This window comes from Ovis canadensis, chromosome 7, assembly GCF_042477335.2.
Source record: "Ovis canadensis isolate MfBH-ARS-UI-01 breed Bighorn chromosome 7, ARS-UI_OviCan_v2, whole genome shotgun sequence".
Classification (NCBI taxonomy): domain Eukaryota; kingdom Metazoa; phylum Chordata; class Mammalia; order Artiodactyla; family Bovidae; genus Ovis; species Ovis canadensis.
This window is the reverse complement of record NC_091251.1, coordinates 57,651,554-57,672,561: the sequence shown is the minus strand read 5'-3', so window position 1 is coordinate 57,672,561 and position 21,008 is coordinate 57,651,554.

The following is a 21,008-nucleotide window of genomic DNA, read 5'->3' as shown; positions in this document are numbered from 1 at the left end:
CACAGAAATGGCAACAGTAGTGGTGGCCAGATCGCCTGCTGTGACCGCCTCAGGGAAGAAAGCTGGCCTTTCAGGGCAAAGCCTAATGCAGGCCTGTTGTCTGACATGTAGACTAGCCCCCCTCTCCAAGCCCTGATCACAGACTCAGAGACTGAGGCTCAGAGAGGTCACCTAGCTGGCTCAAGGCCACTGAGCTAAGCAACAGTTTTGATAAAGAGAAACGTGCAATGAACCTCCAATAAGAAGATTCCTCCTGTGAATTACACTCCTGTGGTCTTATTGAAACACTTCCCTTTATGGCATTTTCTTTGTGACCGTGAGATCAAAACATTTATGCTGAGAATATCCAAGGGGCATTTTTTTTTTTTTTAATCTCAAAGGCTTATGGTTAACTCTATTTAAGAAGCAAATTCCTCCTCCCTTTATGGGAATTCAGACCCTGGGCAGTTCTGAGCGGGAACCGCTGTCCAAGTTGTCATGAATTTGCTTTTATGTGATAAATACATTCCTGAAGACTGGATAAGTAAAATTACTACTTCATAATTTAAAGGGAATTCCTGTGCATGTTTTGGAGTTTTGTTCATTTTGTTTTAGAAATAGGAGAATCCTTCTGCAAGGAGAATCATTTACCTTTATTTGGTTTGCAAATCTGGATTTTAGCATATTGGGTTTTGTTCATTATTTCTGTAATTTTGACTGTTTCTTTACTGACAGTTCTTCAGTTCTCACAGATGGAGTCTGTGCTTTTTGAATACCAACTCTTTAGTTCCTAAATGGAAGCAGTAAATGTTTCTTCAGAACCCTTGTGCCAGCCGTTGCTGGGCCAGATCACATCCACTGCCTCATTACCACTCAATAATTCTGCAGCATGAGTTGTATTGGCTCCGTTTGATAGCTAAAGATGCTGAGGTGCAATATCTTTATCTGCTAAAGGGTAGAAATGGCATTCCGACCCAGTTCCGTCTGATTCCAGGGCAAGTGGCCTTTTCAAATCAAGAAGCCCGCGGTTTTTCTCATCATTGAAAAACCAAAACAAAGAAACCCCATCCTCCGCGCCTGCATCCCCTCTGCGTGAACACACTGAACTCTGGCTGTGCAGCTAGGAAACTGGAGTGCTGGGAAGTGGAATGGGGTCAGGGGACCTGTCTTCGTATCCTGGCTCTTGGGTCCATGTGTAACTCACCTCCCCTCAGTAAATCTCAGCCTTCCAAGTGATCAGAGGTGGGAAAGGGGGTGCAGTTGGGCTAGATTGGCAGTTTTCTTTAAAAAAAATTTTTTTTAATTTGGCTGTGCCAGGTCTTAGCTGTAGATCTTCATTCTTCTTTGTGGGCACGTGGGATCTTTAACTGGCATGTGGGATCTGATTCCCTGACCAAGGATCGAACCCAGGCCCCCTCCGTTGGAACACAGAGTTTTAGTCACTGAACCACCAGGGAAATCCCTAGATTAGTGGTTTTCACACTAAATTTTCTTGGAGCCCAGGGTTTTCAGAAGGTTCCCAGGAGCCTCTCCTGCAGGAATGTGGGAAGGGGACACTGAAAATCAGGACCCTGTACCTGCTTCGATGGAGCTGCTTTTATCTGCTTTCGTGTTGGGTTTCCATGTGTATTTCCACTTGGAAAAGGGGTCTGGTGCTTTAAGAACTCACACACGAAGGCTATCTCCAGGTCCCTTCTAGCCCCATCCCCCCATTAATGTGTGAATATTAACACCAGGCACTGTGTCCTCTGCTGGGGAGCAGAGGACCCTGCCCTCTGAGAGCAGGTGGGGCAGGGGAGAGGCTCCCTGGCCACGTGAGCACTCCTCTGTCCAGGGGAGAAGCCCTCTGTGCCCACACTCTCCTGCGGAGGCTGCGGGGCCCAGTGAAAGAGCAGCTGTGGGCCAGGAGTCAGGAGACCTGACTCGTGACAGCTCTATGCCCTCCTCTGTGTCATCTTGGGCAGGTTGTGAAAACCCCTCTGAGCTTTCGTTCTCTCGAGTCACAGGCTTCTTTTGAGAGTAAAATAAGAGGGTGGACATGGATCTTGACACAAACGATGTTAGTATCATTGTATTAATGAAAGGAAAATCAAGGCAGGAGGATCCACGTGAAGCCAGCAGACCCCAAGCTCCCGCTGTGCGTCCGTGGGTAAAGCATCTGTGCATTTGGTAGAGCCACGCTGGCAGGCGTGCCCTGATCCTGGTATTGAAGTACTGTCTTTTAAGTGTTAAGTGTCCCTTCCTCCTAAATAGCTTACGTGCCATGAATTGTAATGCCTGGGACAGACTTCCATCACCTTAGGCCTCCTATAGCCCATTATAGCATGCATTTGGGGAGTGGCAACAAAGTGCTTAAAAACCAGGCTGTCTGTTCAGGTCCTGCTCTGCGGCTTAATATTCCTTGTGCTTTGATTTCCCCACTTAGAAGAGAGAACTAGAAATGGGAATTGCATCAGAGCATTATGGTGAGAATTAAATGCTCTACGACATAAAGGCCTAGAAAGGGTTTAGTTTGTATTAACCATCATGATACTATCTGTATACTTGTCTGTCTTTGGCACCTAGTGTAGTACAAGCAAGAGCTCAAAAATAGTGCAATGAATAACAGCTTATGTTTTTGTCATTTCTGTTGAACCTTACGCATATTAACTTATGGAATCTTCATATAGCTCTATTACGTATTACTTACTGTTCCCATTTTCTGGATGAGGACACAAAGGCACATAGAACTTAGTTATCTGACCCAAGGGTACCCAGCCGCAAAGTGACAGAGCCAGTATCTGGGTGCAGGCAGTCGTAACTTGGCAGTTTTTACTCTTCTCTCCTCCCCCACTAATGTTTATTTGTCAGAGTATTCACCCAGTTATACATGAATATATTTTCAAGTTAAAAAATGTGGAACTATGAAGAGGCATGATAATAAAAAATCAACTTAAGTGTGATCACCCAGAAATGAACACCTGGTTGACTTCATGTGCTGTGTCTGAGTTTATGTCTGTGCAGAGTACTTTCATATTGAGATCATGACACCATCACACTTTATCATGAGCCTGTTATGAGTGGAATTATGTTCCCCCAAATTCATATGTTGAAGTCTCAACACCCACCCCCGGTACTTCAGAATATGACCTTATTTGGAAATGGAGTCTTTATAGAATGAGTCAAGTTACAGTGAGGTCATGAGGGTGGTCCCTAATCCAACATGACTGGTGTTACTGTAAAAAGAGGGAATGTGGCCACAGGGACACATAGAGGGAAGACAGCCACCTACAAGCCAAGGAAGGAGACCCGGAACAGATGCTTCCCTCCCCGCCCTCAGTAGGGACCAACTCTACTGAACCTTGGTCTTGAAATTCTAGCCTCCAGAACTGTGAGACAGTATACTTCTGCTCGAAGCCCCTTAGTCTGCGCTGCTTTGTTCAGCAGCCCAAGCAGCCTACAGCAGCAGTCTTGTGATCTCTGCTCAGCCCTGTTTTTTATTGGAGTATAATTGCTTTACAATGTGGTAATTTCTGCTGCACAACAAAGTGAATCAGTTGCATGGATACATACATCCCCTCCCACTGGAGCCTCCCCCCACCCCTCCATCAGTTCCCTCTAGGTCATCACGGAGCACAGAGCTGAGCTCCATGTGCTGTGAAACTGCTTCCCGCTAGTTACCCGTTTTACACGTGGTAGTGTGTATATGTGGAGAAGGAAATGGCAACCCACTCCAGTGTTCTTGCCTGGAGAATCGCAGGGACGGCAGAGCCTGGTGGGCTGCCATCTATGGAATCACACAGAGTCGGACACGACTGAAGCGCCTTGGCAGCAGCAGCAGCAGCAGTGTGTGTATGTCAGTCCTGCTCTCCCGGTCTGTCTCACCCTCCTCTTCCCCTGCTGTGTCTACATGTCCATTCTCTACATTTGCAACCTGCCCTGCCTCTGAGCGTATGCCCTGAGAAAACTGTCATGCAGAAAAGATACATATACCCCAATGTTCACTGCAATGCTGTTTACAATAGCCAGGACATGGAAGCAACCCAGAACGCCAGTGACGGATGAATGAATAAAGAGGATGCGATACATATATACATGGAATACTACTCAGCCATGAAAGGAACGAAACGGAGTCATCTGTAGTGACATGGATAGACCTAGATTCTGCCACACAAAGTGAAGTGAGTCCGCTTACCTCTTGCGACTTATCTCCAACCCCAGTTCCTTCCCCCTCACCTCCGATCCCATCCACAGGTCAACAGTGTCTTTCCCCCCTTCCCTGATGGAGTCCTCACTCTGGCCCAGCTCATGGATGAACAGCCAGAGCCACTCCTATTGCACAGCCTTTCCTACGGGGTGCAAATCAGTGCAGGTTCCCTTTAATCTTTTAAATGGATCCAAATCATCTTTAATTAGTGCCATGTTCTGCTCTGGGTAATGGGACCAGAAAGCCTTTTGAAACCCTAAGGGAGTGTCTCACTGTGGACTGTTTGGTCCCCACTAAGGCCTCAACTTTCCTGAGAAAAGGTCAAGATTGTGAAGAAGCAGATGGGGAAGTTGTCCCCAGCTGGGTATCATGAGGAAGAAGGGCTGTCCGCAAGCTATTGTCAGTGTTTAAAAAAAAAAAAAAAAAAAGCCTATCAGACACCAAAGTTTTTATTCTTAACAGAGCTGGATGGAGTACCAGGCCAGCTGTCCAGGTCACCAGTCCGTGAAGGTAGCAGAACACCAGCCAACCAACTCAGAAAGATGGTGCCACTTAATGCCTGTCTCCAAGTATAGCACCCTATTTAGCTGGTTAAAGGTAAGTGAAGGATGGGACTTCCTTGACTGTTCAGTGGCCGGGCCTCCGTGCTTCCAGTGCAGGGAACCTAGGTTCGATCCATGGTCAGGGAACTAGATCCCACATGTTGCAACGAAGATCCCACAATCCCCAACTAAGACCTGGGCAGTCAAATAAAGAAATACTTAGGGGGGAAAAAAGAGACAAGTGGGAGTGACAGCATTTTCTAGAGGAAATGAGGGTGAAAAGTCCCTCTGTGGAGCCTCTAGGCTGCCTCCACAAGAGACCTTCACTGAGCACTCTTGGGAGGCAGGGGATGGGACCAGCAGCCCTAAGCCTGGACAGTAACAGGGCCCTGCAGGGCCAGGGTCAAGCAGCTGGACGCATGAAAACTAGTGATGCTTGCTCTGTGCTGATCACTGGAAAGTTGCTATCCAAGTTTGAAATCCTTTTAGATGCTTCCCAGGGGGTTATTAGCCTGGAACATTACAAAGACAAAAAAAGAAAATGATGAAATTCAATTGAGTGAAAAACAAAGGAAAACTTTTTAAACCACACAAATAGATGTTGTGACTACAAGTATGTTAATACCTTTGTCCTGGCTGAGCGTGAGAGAGTCAAGATACCCAGTCACAAATGACCAAAAACTGGGTAAGGAAAGACGTTTTCTAATGAGTTAAAGTGTATTATATCTAGAGCAGATAGACATAAGAGAGAGGTATAATGTTTTATTAAAAAACATTGTATCTCTCTATTCATACTCGATATTGTTTTGGAGAAGGGTTAGCAAGAGGGCTTACCAGATGTCGCTAGTGGTAATGCAGGAGACACAAGAAACTCGGTTCAATCACTGGGTCAGGGAAGATCCCCTGGAGATGGAAATGGTGCCCCACTCCAGTATTCTTGCCTGGAAAATTCTATGGGCAGAGGAGTCTGACAGGCTACAGTCCATGGGGGCCGCAATGATTGGACATGACTGAGCACATGAGCAAGAGTACGCAAAATCTACATTTTAGTTGAAACTGAAAGGCCAAGTGTTAAACATTCAACATCAGTTGAATATCACGATTATAGAATAACTTTGAGAATACAAGAATAAGCCTGAAAATTTACTTTTAGATTTTAATTATTTTATAATTTTATTAAGGGAAATGTTATTTTAGTTATTAAAATTTCAAACCCTTAAACTTTGATCTGATGCTACAAGGGAAAAAAGAAAAAAACACAGCAATATCAGTTTTCAGATTGCTCCTGTGGTTACTGTGCTGCACATTCCTATTGCTAAGTAGGTGTCACACTTAGCTGGTACATATAATATCTCTATGCGTACCTCTCAGCTAGTATCTCTAGCTGGTACACATAATATACCTTTTGACACAAGACAGTATAATGTAGGAAAACATTTTTCAATAAACTATTTTTGTTTTTTTGGCTTTTGATTATATATTTTATAACAGAATCATTAAGAGTGATGAGAACTCAGCCGAAGGAGAGTTTTTTAATCAATCATTTTGTTAAAAAACTTGATTAATGTAAAAATGTTAGAAAGGCTTTCTAGAGAATTCACTTACACTGGACCTTGAATTAATCAATGTTACATGCTTTCTAAAACTTGACATAACTTGTTTTTAACACCAGTTAGAGCTCAATCCCCCATAAGTTTTGGCGCTTCTGATTTTATGATTTTTCTTAACTGTTGTGGGCAGAAAAATGACCCCTCAAAGATTTGTTGTTCTTTGGTCACTAAATTGTGTCTGACTCCGCAACCCCAGGGACTGTAGCATGCGGACCCTCCCTGTACCTCCCCACCTCCCAGAGTTTGCCCAAGTTCATGTCACTTGAGCTGGTGATGCCATCCAAACCATCTCAGCCACTGACCCCCAAAGATGCTTATATTCTAAGATTCAAAACCTGTCAATATATCACATTACATGGCAAAAGACACTTTTAATGTGTGATTAGGTTAAAATCTTGAGATGGGGTGATTATCCTGGATTATCTGGGTGAGACCAGTATAATCACAAAGACCCCATAAGAGGGAAGCACAGGAGTCAGAGTTAGAGAAGGAGATGGGAGGACAAAAGCAGAAGTTGAAGTGATGTGATGACTGAGTTTAATGACTGGGAAGGGGCCTTGAGCCAAGGAATGTGGGCTGCCTCTGGAAGATGGACAAGGCAAAGATCAAATTCTCCCCAAAGCCTCTGTAAGAATATAGCCCTGCCAACACCTTGAAGTTAGCTCAGTAAAACCTACTTTTCAGTCTGACCTCCAGAATGGTATGATTATAGATTTATGTCATTTTAGGCAACTGAATTTGTGGTTGACTTTTTACAGCAGCGATAGGAAACTTTGGGAAATCTTTTTTTTTTAATTCCTTGTGCTTCCATTTGTAAAAATGGTTAGCAGTCTATAGCAACTGCTTTGACAATTAAAAACTTTAGCATTTATAATTCAAAACTATAACAAATGACCTTTTCAAGCTTTTTTTTGAAATCTGTTTTAAAGTGTGATGAGTGAGATAAAAATGTATTTTTGAAAACCTCATTTTTCTCAAACACTTCATTGTTTCATATTCTTTATATCAGTTCAGTTCAGTTGCTCAGTCATGTCCGACTCTTTGCAACCTCATGGACTCCAGCACGCCAGGCTTCCCTGTCCATCACCAACTCCCAGAGCTTACTCAAACTCATGTCCATTGAGTCGGTGATGCCATCCAACCATCTCATCCTTTGTCGTCTCCTTCTCCTCCCACCTTCAATCTTTCCCAGCATCAGGGTCTTTTCAAATGGGTCAGTTCTTCACATCAGGTGGCCAAAGTATTGGAGTTTCAGCTTCAGCATCAGTCCCTCCAATGAATGTTCAGGACTGATTTCCTTTAGGATGGACTGGTTGGATCTCCTTGCCATCCAAGGGACTCTCAAGAGTTTTCTCCAACACCACAGTTCAAAAGCATCAGTTCTTCAGAGCTCAGCTTTCTTTATAGTCCAACTCTCACATCCATACATGATTCCAGGAAAAACCATAGCTTTGCCTAGATGGACCTTTGTCAGCAAAATAATGTCCCTGCTTTTTAATATGCTGTCTAGGTTGTTCATAGCTTTTCTTCCAAGGAGCAAGTGTCTTTTAATTTCATGGCTAAGGTCACCATCTATAGTGATTTTAGAGCCCCAAAAAATAGTCTGTCGCTGTTTCCATTGTTTGCGCATCTATTTCCCGTGAAGTGATGGGACCAGATGCCACAATCTTAGTTTTCTGAATGTTGAGTTTTAAGCCAACTTTTTGACTATCCTCTTTCACTTTTATCAAGAGGCTCTTTAGTTCTTTGCTTTCTGCCAGAAGGGTGGTGTCATCTGCATATCTGAGTTTATTGATATTTCTCCCGGCAATCTTGATTCCAGCTTGGGCTTCATCCAGCCTGGCATTTCGCATGATGTACTCTGCATAGAAGTTAAATAAACAGGGTGACAGTATACAGCCTTTACATACTCCTTTCCCTATTTGGAACCAGTCTGTTGTTCCTTGTGCAGTTCCAACTGTTGCTTCTTGACCTCCATACAGATTTCTCAGAAGGCAAGTCAGGTGGTCTGGTATTCCCACCTCTTTCAGAATTTTCCACAGTTTATTGTGATCCACATAGTCAAAGGCTTTGGCATAGTCAATAAAGCAGAAGTAGATGTTTTTCTGGACCTTTCTTGCTGTTCTCGATGATCCAGAGTATGTTGCCAATTTGATTTCTAGTTCCTCTGCCTATTCTAAATCCAGCTTGAACATCTGGAAGTTCATGGTTCATGTACGTTGAAGCCTGGCTTGGAGAGTTTCTAGCATTATTTTGTTAGCGTGAGAGATGAGTGCAATTATGCGGTAATTTGAGCATTCTTGGCATTTCCTTTCTTTGGGATTGGAATGAAAACTGACCTTTTCCAGTCCTGTGGCCACTGCTGAGTTTTCCAAATTAGCTGGCATATTGAGTGCAGCACTCTCACAGCATCATCTTTTGGGATTTGAAATAGGTCAACTGGAATTTCATCACCTCCACTACCTTTGTTTGTAATGATGCTTCCTAAGGCCAACTTGACTTCACATTCCAGGATGTCTGGCTCTAAATAAGTGATCATACCATCGTGATTATCTGGGTCATAAAGATCTTTTTGTGTAATTCTTTTGTGTATTCTTGCCACCTCTTCTTAATATCTTCTGCTTCTGTTAGGTCCACACCATTTCTGTCCTTTATTGAGCCCATCTTTGCATGAAATGTTCCCTTGGTATCTCTAATTTTCTTGAAGAGATCTTTAGTCTTTCCCATTCTGTTGTTTTCTTCTATTTCTTTTCACTGACCACTGAGGAAGTCTTTCTTATCTCTCCTTTCTATTCTTTGGAACTCTGCATTCAAATGGGTATATTTTTTCTTTTCTCCTTTGCCTTTAGCTTCTCTTCTTTTCTCAGATATTTGTAAGGTCTCCTCACATAACCATTTTGCCTTTTTGCATTTCTTTTTCTTGGGGATGGTCTTGATCACTGCCTCCTCTACAATGTCACAAACGTCTGTCCATAGTTCTTCAGGCCCTCTGTCTGTCAGATCTAATCCCTTGAATCTATTTGTCACTTCCACTGTATAATTGTAAGGGATTTGATTTAGGTCATTCCTGAATGGTCTAGTGATTTTCCCTACTTTCTTCAATTTAAGTCTGAACTTTGCAATAAGGAGTTCATGATCTGAGCCACAGTCAGCTCCTGGTCTTGTTTTTGCTGACTGTATAGAGCTTCTCCATCTTTGGCTGCAGAGAAAATAATCTGATTTCGGTGTTGACCGTCTGATGATGTCCATGTGTAGAATCTTCTCTATGTGTTTGCTATGACCAGTGCCTTCTCTTGGCAAAACTCTGTTAGCCTTTGACCTGCTTTGTTTTGTGCTCTGGAAGGAAGATATGGAAGCAAGGAGACCTGAGTTTGGCAGAGCAGAAGGACGTGTGTGCATGTCCTCCTGTGAGAACTCCGAAATTACAACTTGCTGCTGAACAGCCATCAACAGAAGAATGTTGGATCCCACCGAAAAGATACCCCATGTCCAAGGACAAAGGAGAAGCCCCAGAAAGATGGTAGGAGGGCAAAATAGCATTTGGAATCAAATCCAATACCCTCCAGAGATGCTTGGAGGGCTCAAACATACCTTGTGCACACCAGGACCCAGAGACCCCACAGAGACTGAGCCCGAACTGTGTTTGAGTGTCTCCTGTGGAGGTACAGGTCAGCAGTGGCCTGCTGCAGGGTCAGGGGCTCTGGGTGCAGCAGACCTGGGTATGGCATGAGCCCTCTTGGAGGAGGTCACCATTAACCCCACCATAGAGCCACCAGAACTTACACAGGACTGGGGAGACAGACTCTTGGAGGGCACAAACAAAACTGTGCACACCAAGACCCAGGAGAAAGGAGCAGTGACCCCACACAAGACTGACCCAGACTTGCCCATGAGTGTCCAGGAGTCTCTGGCAGAGGCGTGGATTGGTGGTGGCCTGCTGCAGGGTCAAGAGTACTGAGTGTAGCAGTGCCTGCATGGTACCTTTTGAAGGAGGTCACCATTATCTTCATTACCTCCATCATAGTTTGGCCTCAGGTCAAACAACAGGGAGGAAACCCAGCCCCATCCATCAACAAAAATTGGATTAAAGATTTCCTGAACATAGCCCCGCCCATCAGAACAAGACCCAGTTTCCCCCTCAGTCAGTCTCACCCATCAGGAAGCTTCCATAAGCCTCTCATCCTTATCCATCAGAGGGCAGACAGAATGAAAACCACAATCACAGAAAACTAACAAAACTGATTACATGGACCACAGCCTTGTCTAACTCAATGCCTTGTCTAACTCAATGAAACTATGAGCCATGCCATGTAGGGCCACCCAAGATGAACTGCTCATGGTGGAGAGTTCTGACAAAATGTGGCCCACTGGAGAAGGGAATGGCAAACCACTTCAGTATTCTTGCCTTGAGAGCCCCATGAACAGTATGAAAAGGCAAAGAGATATGACACTGAAAGACGAAAGTCCCAGGTTGTTAGGTGCCCAATATGCTACTGGAGATCAGTGGAGAAATAACTCCAGAAAGAATGAAGAGACAGAGCCAAAGCGAAAACAACACCCAACTGTGGATATGACTGGTGTTAGAAGTAAAGTCCGATGCTGTAAAGGGCAATATTGCATAGAACCTGGATTGTTAGGTCCATGAATCAAGGCAAATTGGAAGTGATCAAACAGGAGATGGCAAGAGTGAACATCAACAGTTTAGGAATCAGTGAACTAAAATGGACTGGAATGGATGAATTTAACTCAGATGACCATTATATCTCCTACTGTGGGCAAGAATCCCTTAGAGGAAATGGAGTAGCCATCATAGTCAACAAAAGAGTCCAAAATGCAGTACTTGGACGCAATCTCAAAAGCGACAGAATGATCTCTGTTCATTTCCAAGACAAACTGTTCAATATCACAGTAATCCAAGTCTATGCCCTGACGAGCAATGCTGAAGAAGCTGAAGTTGAACGGTTCTGTGAAGACCTACAAGACCTTCTAGAGCTAACACCCAAAGAAGATGTCCTTTTCTTTATAGGGGACTGGAATGCAAAAGTAGGAAGTCAAGAGACACTGGAGTAACAGGCAAATTTGGCCTTGGAGTACAAAATGAAGCAGGTCAAAGGCTAACAGAATTTTGCCAAGTGAACACACTGGTCATAGCAAACACTCTTTATATACTTTATTTAATTTCTGGATTAAGAATGATTCATCATGCATGCTTAGATGATTTCACATTTCATTTGCACCTCCTGAAATTTTAAGGTGGGTGGCAAAGCTGACACTCTGCTTCTAATTAATCTCAGAAAGCATGAAGAATTTCTAAACAGAATTTTTTTGGAAGAAAAAAAATCAAGTATACATCTAGAATACTTATCTGAGTTTGAGAGGAAATACTCACATGTACATCTTTCTGAATGGTTGTTCATACTACCAACATTGTTTTGCCAATTCACAACTGCCAATTGACTGCCAATTGACAGCCATTTGACAGTCAGGAGGGGCTTCCCTGATAGCTCAGTGGTAAAGAATCTGCTTGCCAGGGCAGGAGACTTGGGTTCGATTCCTGGGTAGAGAAGATCACCTGGAGAGAAGGAAATGGCAACCCACTCCAGTATTCTTGCCTGGAGAATTCCATGAACAGAGGAGCCTGACTGGCTGCAATTCATGGGGTCACAAAGATTCAGACACAACTCAGTAACTGAACACAAGCCATCATGAGGGATACTGTTTGCTGATTCCCTGACCTTCTAAGCAGTCACCCAAATCACAGGGACATGAAGCCTGGAAACAAGACTTCCCAGACTCCCTGGCTAGCTCTGTCCGAGACTGGCATCTGGAGGGGATGCAGAAAATGAGAGGCTGATGTCTCAGAGGCAGTGCAGACAGGCACATAAGCAGCTCCATCTGTGGGGTTTTGCATGTGGTTGGGGGCAGCTCCTTGAGAATCACCCACTTAGGTGCTCCAGGATTCTGAAACCTCAGAATGGTCTGACCACTTCCTTATGGTCTTTGAACTTCCAGATTTGAAAGCGGCCCTTCTGACTTCTCCTCTCACTGCTGTCCCAAGGTTGTGAATGCCTCTAATTCCCTGCATTAACCTCCTCCTATTGAAAATACCTAGAACGGCTTATGTTATTTTGACTAAAACCCCAACTGATACCATCACATACACAGTCACAAAATCACTGATCACACTCAAGTTCAGCGATGATGAAGAATCTTGAAGAAGACTTTGGGCTATTTGAACTTCCAAAGTCTGGAGACCAAGCAAAGCAGATTTTGGCTGAATATCAAGGCCATGTCCACATCTCCAGGAGTCCCTGTTACTGTCCAGCCATAGGAAACCCACAGGTCTTAGCCTGACTTTCACCTTCAGTGACACCGCTTAGTCTTCTTAAACTGTCCAAACTGTTTTTACCAGGATGAAATCAACAGTGAGGTCATGCTGCAAGCCAGACGGGCATTTACATAAACCGCTTTAAGCAACAGGAGGAAATAAGCAATGACCAACACATCAGGCTGAATACTTAGAATCTTCCCACATGTGAAGGTACAAGTTGGGACTGGAACAGTAACAATAAAATGCATCCTTGATGGTGCAAACGATGGAACCAAATGAACGAAAGAGTGGAGACGTGGGTGAGGAGGACAGCCCAGAGACAAGAAAATCTCTGCACCCATTGTTGTACCAGGTCTGCAGTTCTCAAGGTGTTTGGCCTCTGGACCCCTTTACACTTTTAAAAATTATCAGTGACCTCAGAGAGTTTCTGTTGATGTGTATTATACCTATTGACATGTACTATTCTATAAATTAAAACTGAGAACAATTAAAAGCAAGAATACCCAGCACAGGGACTTCCCTGGAGACCCAGTGGTTAAGTCTGCACTTCTAATGCAGGGTGCACGGGTTTGATCCCTGGTGGAGGAACTAAGATCCCACATGCCACATGTAGAGACCAAAAAAAAAAAAAAAGAGAATACCCAGCACACATTCCATTACCTGACAGAGTCAGTACTCTTTGGAAAACCCCACTGTACCCTCAAGGAAATGAGAGTGAAAAGGGCAAAAAACATCTTAATATTTTCAGAAAAATAGTTTTGACCCCACGTCCCTGAGAGGATCTTGGGAACTTTCTGAGGCCCCCACCTGTATTTTGAGAACTTCTGAGCTAGGTTGTTATTTTTAGCCTAGCTCATTTAATTCTCCTGACACCTTGAAAGGGTTATAGTCCCTATTCCCATTTTACAGATAAGGAAAGTGAGGATGAGGAAGGTCTAATATCTTGCCCTGGGTAACACAGCTACTGAACGGCAGCCAGGTTTCTACCCTGCTCTCTCTGCCTCCAGGGCCTGCATCTGAAGAGAAGACCGCTGGCAAGTCCCAGCCCAGGAGGGACATGGCTGGAGAGGCTTCAGGCTGTAATGAGGAACCCCCACAGTGGGACAAAGGGGCCTTCCCATCAAGAAGCTGACTGGCCATGAAGAGGGGCCTGAGTGTCCAAGTTCAACTGGATCCCATGAACACACAAAATGTGCACCCACGTATGGTCTGGAAGAGGAGGCAGTGGAGTGGGGGAAGCAGCGGAGGGGAGACTTGGCTGCCGGTCCAGGCTCTGCCATTCGCCTACAGTGAGTGCTTGGGCAAGGCTCTCCCAGAGGGGCCAGGCTAGAGGAGGCTCAGGCAGCCCACCCTGGCACTCACTCCCCTGCCCTGAGCTCTTAGCCCTGCATCCAAATGGGAACCTCAGGGTGGCTCAGTGAGCTGGGGTGGAAGAAAAGTCTGCACAGCCTGAGAGGAAAACAGCTTGATTCTCACAACCTACATGGGTGCAAGATCAGCCCAGGAAATCTGGGGCTTTTTCCAGGACCATAATAGGTGATTTCGCTCTGAAGCCTGACAGTGGGAGTATTGGTTGAAATCCACCCAGAGTGAGTTTTCTATTAGAACAGCATTCCAGAGCTACCGCTGGCCTTCCGCTGGGGAGCTCTGGTTCCAATCTCAGAGATGTCAAACAATTTTAAAGTCACAGGGGCTCAGTTCTACCCAGCCGGGCAGCAACAGTGGAAGGCATGTGCTCAATGGCATTCCCACAGCAGGCACTCAAGGCAGGTCCACCTCAGCTCCTCACCATCTCCCACCCCAAGCTCTGATCCGCCGCCTGCTCCTGCTTCTGCTTCTGCTTCCCAGCTCCAAGCTGAGCTAGAGGAAGAGCTGGTCCTGAAAGTGGGGTCGCCCATACTACCTACACTTTTGAGTGTGTGGGGTGTGTGTCCACAGCCTCAGGCACACTCCCTATTCACACACCTGGCTTCCAGGCACACTGTCCCGAATCACAGGCCCCAGCAAGTCCCCTGTGGCCCACGTCCCTTCCAGCTGGGCATTCTCTGCATGCCACCTCTCTGTCAGGCATGGCCACACTCAGCAGTCAGCAATAACACTAAAAATAGCTCACATTGTGCAGCTCTGTGCACCTCACACTTCAGTGCACCTGCCCCATCTCTCGGGAGCCTCACAAAACCCTTAGGAGGTTTCAGATTTCCCTCCCTGAGAGGTGAGGAAGCTGAGGGTTGGTGGGGTAAATGGGAGAGTCTGAGGAGTCCAGGGAGAGTGGCCCTCAGTCCTAGGTCTCTCTCTCTCTCTCTCTCTCTCTCTCTCTCTCTCTCTCTCTCTCTCTGTCTCTCTGTCTCTCTGTCTCTCTGTCTCTCTGTCTCTCTGTCTCTCTCTCTCTCTCTCTCTCTCTCTCTCTCTCTCAGCTGTGGGTTCTGTCTGCTGTGTGGAGGTTGGAGCAAAGTGGGGTGCAGGAGAGGCTCAGGGCAGCGGAGCCCATGGGTGAGGGTGGGGGTAGCTGATCTCTGATAGCCCATCAGCCATGAGTCCTCGTAGAATCATTCTTTGATGATAGAAGCATAGAAGCTTCAGGACTTCCTTCCCTGGTGAGCCAGTAGTTAAGACTTTGCCTTCCAAAGCAGGGGTCGTGGGTTCCATCACTGGTTGGGGAGCTAAGATCCCTCATGCCTCCAGTCCAAAAGCCCAAAACATGAAAAAACAGAAGCAATGTTGTAGCAAATTTAGTAGACTTTAGAAATGATCCACAGTAAAAGTCTTCTTTAAAAAAGAAACATACAAGTTATCAGCCAAGGAACTTGTTAGACGTTGATTCTCTCTCCAAAGAACGCCACTCCTCCCCCGACCCATCACCTTCTGCCTCCTGATTTCTGAGCATGAGGCGCCTTCCCTGGAATCTCTGGAGTGTCAGGGGACAAGTCTAGCCTTTGAAAACCCCTTGTGTTGTGATCATGGCTACTTAGTAATACGCCCTTTGAGAAGGGACCCCGTCTTATCTTGCAGCCATGACATGATAGCCCCTGTTTACCTTCCCTGAGGTCTGGTCACAATGAGAAAGACAGCTAACTCAGGGGACCCCCAGGGAATGCTTTCCCAGGTAAAGCCACTTCTGGAAAACAGCTTTTTGCCCAGACCAGAGATGGGAGAACTTTGGGGTGGCCTTGCCAGGTGCAGGCAACCAATGACCTTTGGGGACCCGTTCAATTCTACAGCTATGGGGGACAGCCCAGGACCATCCTGAACTTTGCACTGAACGTCCCTTCAGCTGTTGCTGGGCAGACAAGGCCCAGAGCAGGCTGCAGCAACAGGCCAGGCAGTCACCTGTGGTCAGAGAGCCTCAGGAGTAGGGCCCCAGGGGTGATACAGCTACTGCCACCTCTGACCTTTCATTCAGAGGGATCCGCATGCAGGTAAAGGAGGTTTGCCTGAGGCCTGGCTCCGGACATTGGTCTCAAAGTTAAGTTTAAATTGTCAGAAAAGACCTGATACGTGAGTGTTATGGAATGGCTCAGAGGACCCTTGAACCAATAACACCATCAGTCCCAGAGGGCTTTCCCCAGCAGGTGTGGGATTCTGAGGCCAATGGTGGTATGGAAGTGTGCTCACCTGGCCACTCAAGGCTTTTCACCTCTAGTATACTGTTTCACTCCAGGCAGCTGCTTCCTGGGTCCAGAGGCTCCAGAGCTCCTGTGGGGAGTCTCCAGCTGGAGGTAGAGCTGGTGAGGGTTCCAACCTTCCAGGTGCAGGCCACGCCTTGCAGCTCACCTGCTAGGAAATGTCTCTGAGAATCTAAGCAAAGCTGTCTCCCAAGGAAAGCACACAACTGTGTTCTCTGAAAACTAACCTTCTCCTTCTAAATTGTGGCCTCTTTGTAGAACTGAGGTCCTCAGCCCTGGCTTGCTCATGGGAAGGTGAGAAGAAGAGCAGATTTGGCCCTTCAGTCTGGGTCATTTTGGTGCTGGGTCATCAGCTATAGTGTAAACTGCTTCCTGGATCGTCATCATCACCCTGATGGCCCACAGCCCTGAGGGACACATAGGCAGGTGGGTAAACAAACAGCTGCAAAAGAATGTGATTTGTCCCTCACGGGAGGTGAAGACCAGGTGCTGGGAGAGTGGAGGCGGTCATGACTAATGCCCGTGGGAGCAAAGAGGCTCTGAGGGCCGTCACCTTGGTCTGCTGCCCGATCAGGAAGCTGACTGCGCGTCCAGGTGAGGCCTGGAGGGAGGGCTGAATGTGAACAGTGAATTCACTGTTCACCTGGAGCCAACAGACTCCACCATGTGGTGACCCCTACGAAGGCTCCCTGGGTGGCAGCCTGGCCTTGACCTCCTTCTGAGAGAGGATCCTTAGAACTGGCTTCCGATGAAGGGGTGGAGTGACCCAGGGTCACTGAGGGCAGGTGACAGAGATTCATGAGCTGACTCAAAGCACAGAAGTCTGTAGGGAGCCTATATCAGCAGGAAATCCAGAGAATCCAGGCTTCAGTAGATGGGAACCAAGTGAGGCAGGGTGGCAGCCAGCAGGGCAAGGCCATGTCCAGCAAACAGCTACCGTTTCCAAGAGTAATTTCTCACCATCTCTGCATCTTTCCTCCAGGGGTCTGAGTCCCAAATTGTACAGACTTGGATCCCATTTCCACCTTCTTACTGCCAGCAAGCTGAGAGCAGGACCCTCTGGTTCCTGGTATCAGGGGAAGGAGGCCTAGAGGCCCCAAGGGACAGGCATCAGACATTCTTTGGGTGTCCTTTTCTTGGCTGGAGAGGTACTTCCTGTTGGGGATGGGCAGCCCGTTCATGAAGTCTTTTATCCCTGCCCCCATGCTATGGAAAAGTTTAGGAATACCCTTGGGGACCAGGGTGAGGGGAGGGAAGAGGTGAATTTCCGTTTTTGCCTTTTCCAGTGTGACTAATTCATTTATCTTTATGGCTTTTTGAGAAAGTATCTTTTATTATCTGTAGGCGTGGAGATTCCACTACGTCCTGTGTGGGATGGGATAGGGGAATCAAACAGAGCAGAATGAGGACATCTCTGTAAGGGAATTTTACTAATCATAATGTATTAAATGTACTGTATGTTAGACATTGAATTAAGTACATATTTTATGTAGCAGGGAGAAAACTTTATTTAAAAAGCTTGCTATAAACTATTTGCAATAGCCTCAAACTGGAAACTACCCAAACGGCCACCAATATTGCGTGTGTGCTCAGTCGTGTCCAACTCTTTGTAACCCTGTGGACTGTAACCCACCAGGCTCCTCTGTCTGTGCAGTTTTCCAGGCAAGAATACTGGAGCCGGTTGCCATTTCTTACTTCAGGGGCTCTTCCCAACCCAGAGATCGAACCCATGTCTCTTGTGTCTCTTGCATTGACAGGCGGATTCTGTGCCACCTGGAAAGCCCAGCATTAGAGTACATGAATTAATTTGGAGGCTCTTCATATACTGGAATGCCACGCAGCAGCATCTCATGGTGTGGCCTGCCCCTGTGAGTCCCTGATGTCCTTTCAGGAAATCTACAAGGTCAGATTATTTTCACAATAATTCTAAGACATTATTTGCCTTCCCCTCTCTATTAACATTTGTATTGATGGTGCACAAGCAATGGCTATTAAAGTTTGAGTGACTGAACATAAATTTCACTGTACTTGTTGCTCTTCGTATTCTTCATTAAAAAAAAATTTTATTTGCCTGTGCTGGGTCTTAGTTGCAGCACGTGGGATCTTCTATCTTCACTGTAGCACGTAGGTTCTAGTTCCCTGACCAGGGATTGAACCCAGGCTCCCTTCATCAGAAGCATGGAGTCTTCACCACTGTACCACCTTTTATTCTTCATTGTCATACCACAAAAAAAGAATTGGCAGTTTCATTAAGATGATGTCTTAATAAAACAGTAAAACTTATTAATTTTATTAAACCTCAGTTCTTGGGCATGTCTGTAATATCTTGTGTGATGAAATAGGAAGCACACATAGGGAGGCACAGTGGACGCCGTGACACCAGCGTTTGTGTGGTTGAATCCTGGGCTGATTCCTCATACTGATTCTTGGTCCGCATGAACAGAAGACTCTTGGACCAGGCATGGAATTGCTGGACCGTAGAGGATACGTGTGTTCAACTTCATGTTGTTGTTGCTCGGTCTCACTAAGTCATGCTGGACTCTTCGTGACGCCATAGACTGCAGCTCCCCGAGCTTCCCTGTCCTTACCATCTCCCCGAATTTCCTCAAACTCATGTCCATTCCCTGGTGGCTCAGATGGTAAAGAACCTGCCTACAATGCAGGTGACCCAGGTTCAATCCCTGGGTAGAGAGGATCCTCTGGAAAGGGCACAGCAATCCACTCCAGTATTCTTGCATGGAGAACTCCGTGGACAAAGGAGCCTTGCAGGCCGCCGTCCATGGAGTTGCAAAGAGTCAGAAATGACAAAGCAACTTTCACTCATGTTCACTGAGTCGGCGGTGCCATCCGATGATCTCATCCTCGGTTGTCCTCTTCTCCACCTGCTTTCAATCTTTCCCAGCATCACGGTCATTTCCAATGAGTTGGCTCTTCACATCAGATGGCCAAAGTATTGAGAAGACCAAACTGTCTTTCAAAGTAGTTATACTAAATTACAAGACTGCATAGAAGATCTTGTGAATTCACTTTCTCTCCAGCACTTGAATATTTTCAGACTTTTACACATTTTACCCCAAAAAATGATTATAAAATGGCATCTCATTGTAATGTCTATTTGTGTTTTCCTAATTATTAATGAGATTGGATGTGTTAGTTGGCAATATATTTTGCCTGCCACTGCTCCCTTTGAATCAGCCCAGTCAGCCAATGTCACGAAAAACATGACCATGTGTGGTTATCAGACTTAGTTATTAGCATGTTCAGTGTATTATAAGATGCCTTCAATTATAAAATGCATCATCAGTGTGATGTAGATTAAAAAAAAAGAAATGTCACATCATATTATAATTTAAAATTCATCTAAAATTTGTAATGAATAATGGTATATGTTTATTTATCTATACAATTACATGCCATTTTCTACTTTAATGTAACCATTAACAATCTACTCTAAATTTTCTCTGCATTTAAAGTCTGAGGACACTTCCCATTTGAGGCAAATACTGCCAAAGATATGTAGAGTTACAGAGCCTGCACCCGTGGACTTGACCTCCTGAGTGTACTTAGTAAAGACAGCTAACATGTCAGGTTTTCCACATATTTCCTGTTTGGTTAAACTCATGGTTTCATTTTCTCCATAACTGAATTGCCTATCACTGGAAATCTGAAAGTCAGCCAGGCACTTTTGACAAATGGATGTGTCGTGTCTAGTGATAATCTTCCACAAGGCACGGATTAGCCCCAGCAGCTTCTCACAGCGCTCACTTCCATGATCTGCTTGGAGAGACTGGCTGAGTTTGCACAGCTCTGTGATGACAACCATGTCATGAGCCACTCCTCTATTTGCTGCGAGCAAATTTTGGTTGACATCGATTAAAAGACTCAAGCCACTCTCAGAAATGTTCAAAAGTGGAAAAGTGTACATCTTATATTTCTTCTATTTATTAATTAAAATTTAAATATACACTTTCATGTGTATGGGCTTCCCAGGCGGCACTAGTGGTAAAGAACCCACCTGCCAATGCAGGAGACGTAAGAGATGCAGGTTCAGTTCCTGGGTTGGGAAGATGCCCTGGAGGAGGGCATGGCAACCCACTCCAGTATTCTTGCCTGGAGAATCCCATGGACAGAGGAGCCTGGCGGGCTACATCCACAGGGTCACAAAGAGTCGGACATGACTGAAGAGACTTAGCACACATGCACGCTATATGTGAATATAGGTTTTAGTACATATCTGTATGTGTGTGTGTGTGTGTGTGTGTGTGTAGCCAACCTTTACTGAGCATCTCCTAGGCAATAAATTCCATTTCAGGGACTCTCCATTCATTATGTGAAGTAAATAATTTTATGAGGTAGGTAATATTTTCCTTGTTCTAAAGAAAACTGAGCTTCAAAGAGGCAAGATAACTTGACCATGACTCATAAGTGGCAGAATCGGTCTTCAAATCTGGCTCTACCTGGCTTCAAAGCCCTTAAACTTCCTATCATGCCGTTAAGGGCACAGATGTCAAAGATGATGAGTCTCTTTTTAAGGTAGTGCTGGGTAAGGTCTCAGACAAATCATTGTCTAGTCTTGCCTGCTATGTGTCTAAGGGTGAATGCCTCTGCTTACCAACAGGTTACTGGCAGGGACAATGAGAGATTTACTAGAGAGTTGAGCTATGTTAAAAATAACAACAAAGTATTTATTCCTAATCCCGTTAAGCTCCCTTGAGCTGTGTGCAAGCTGATCAGAGG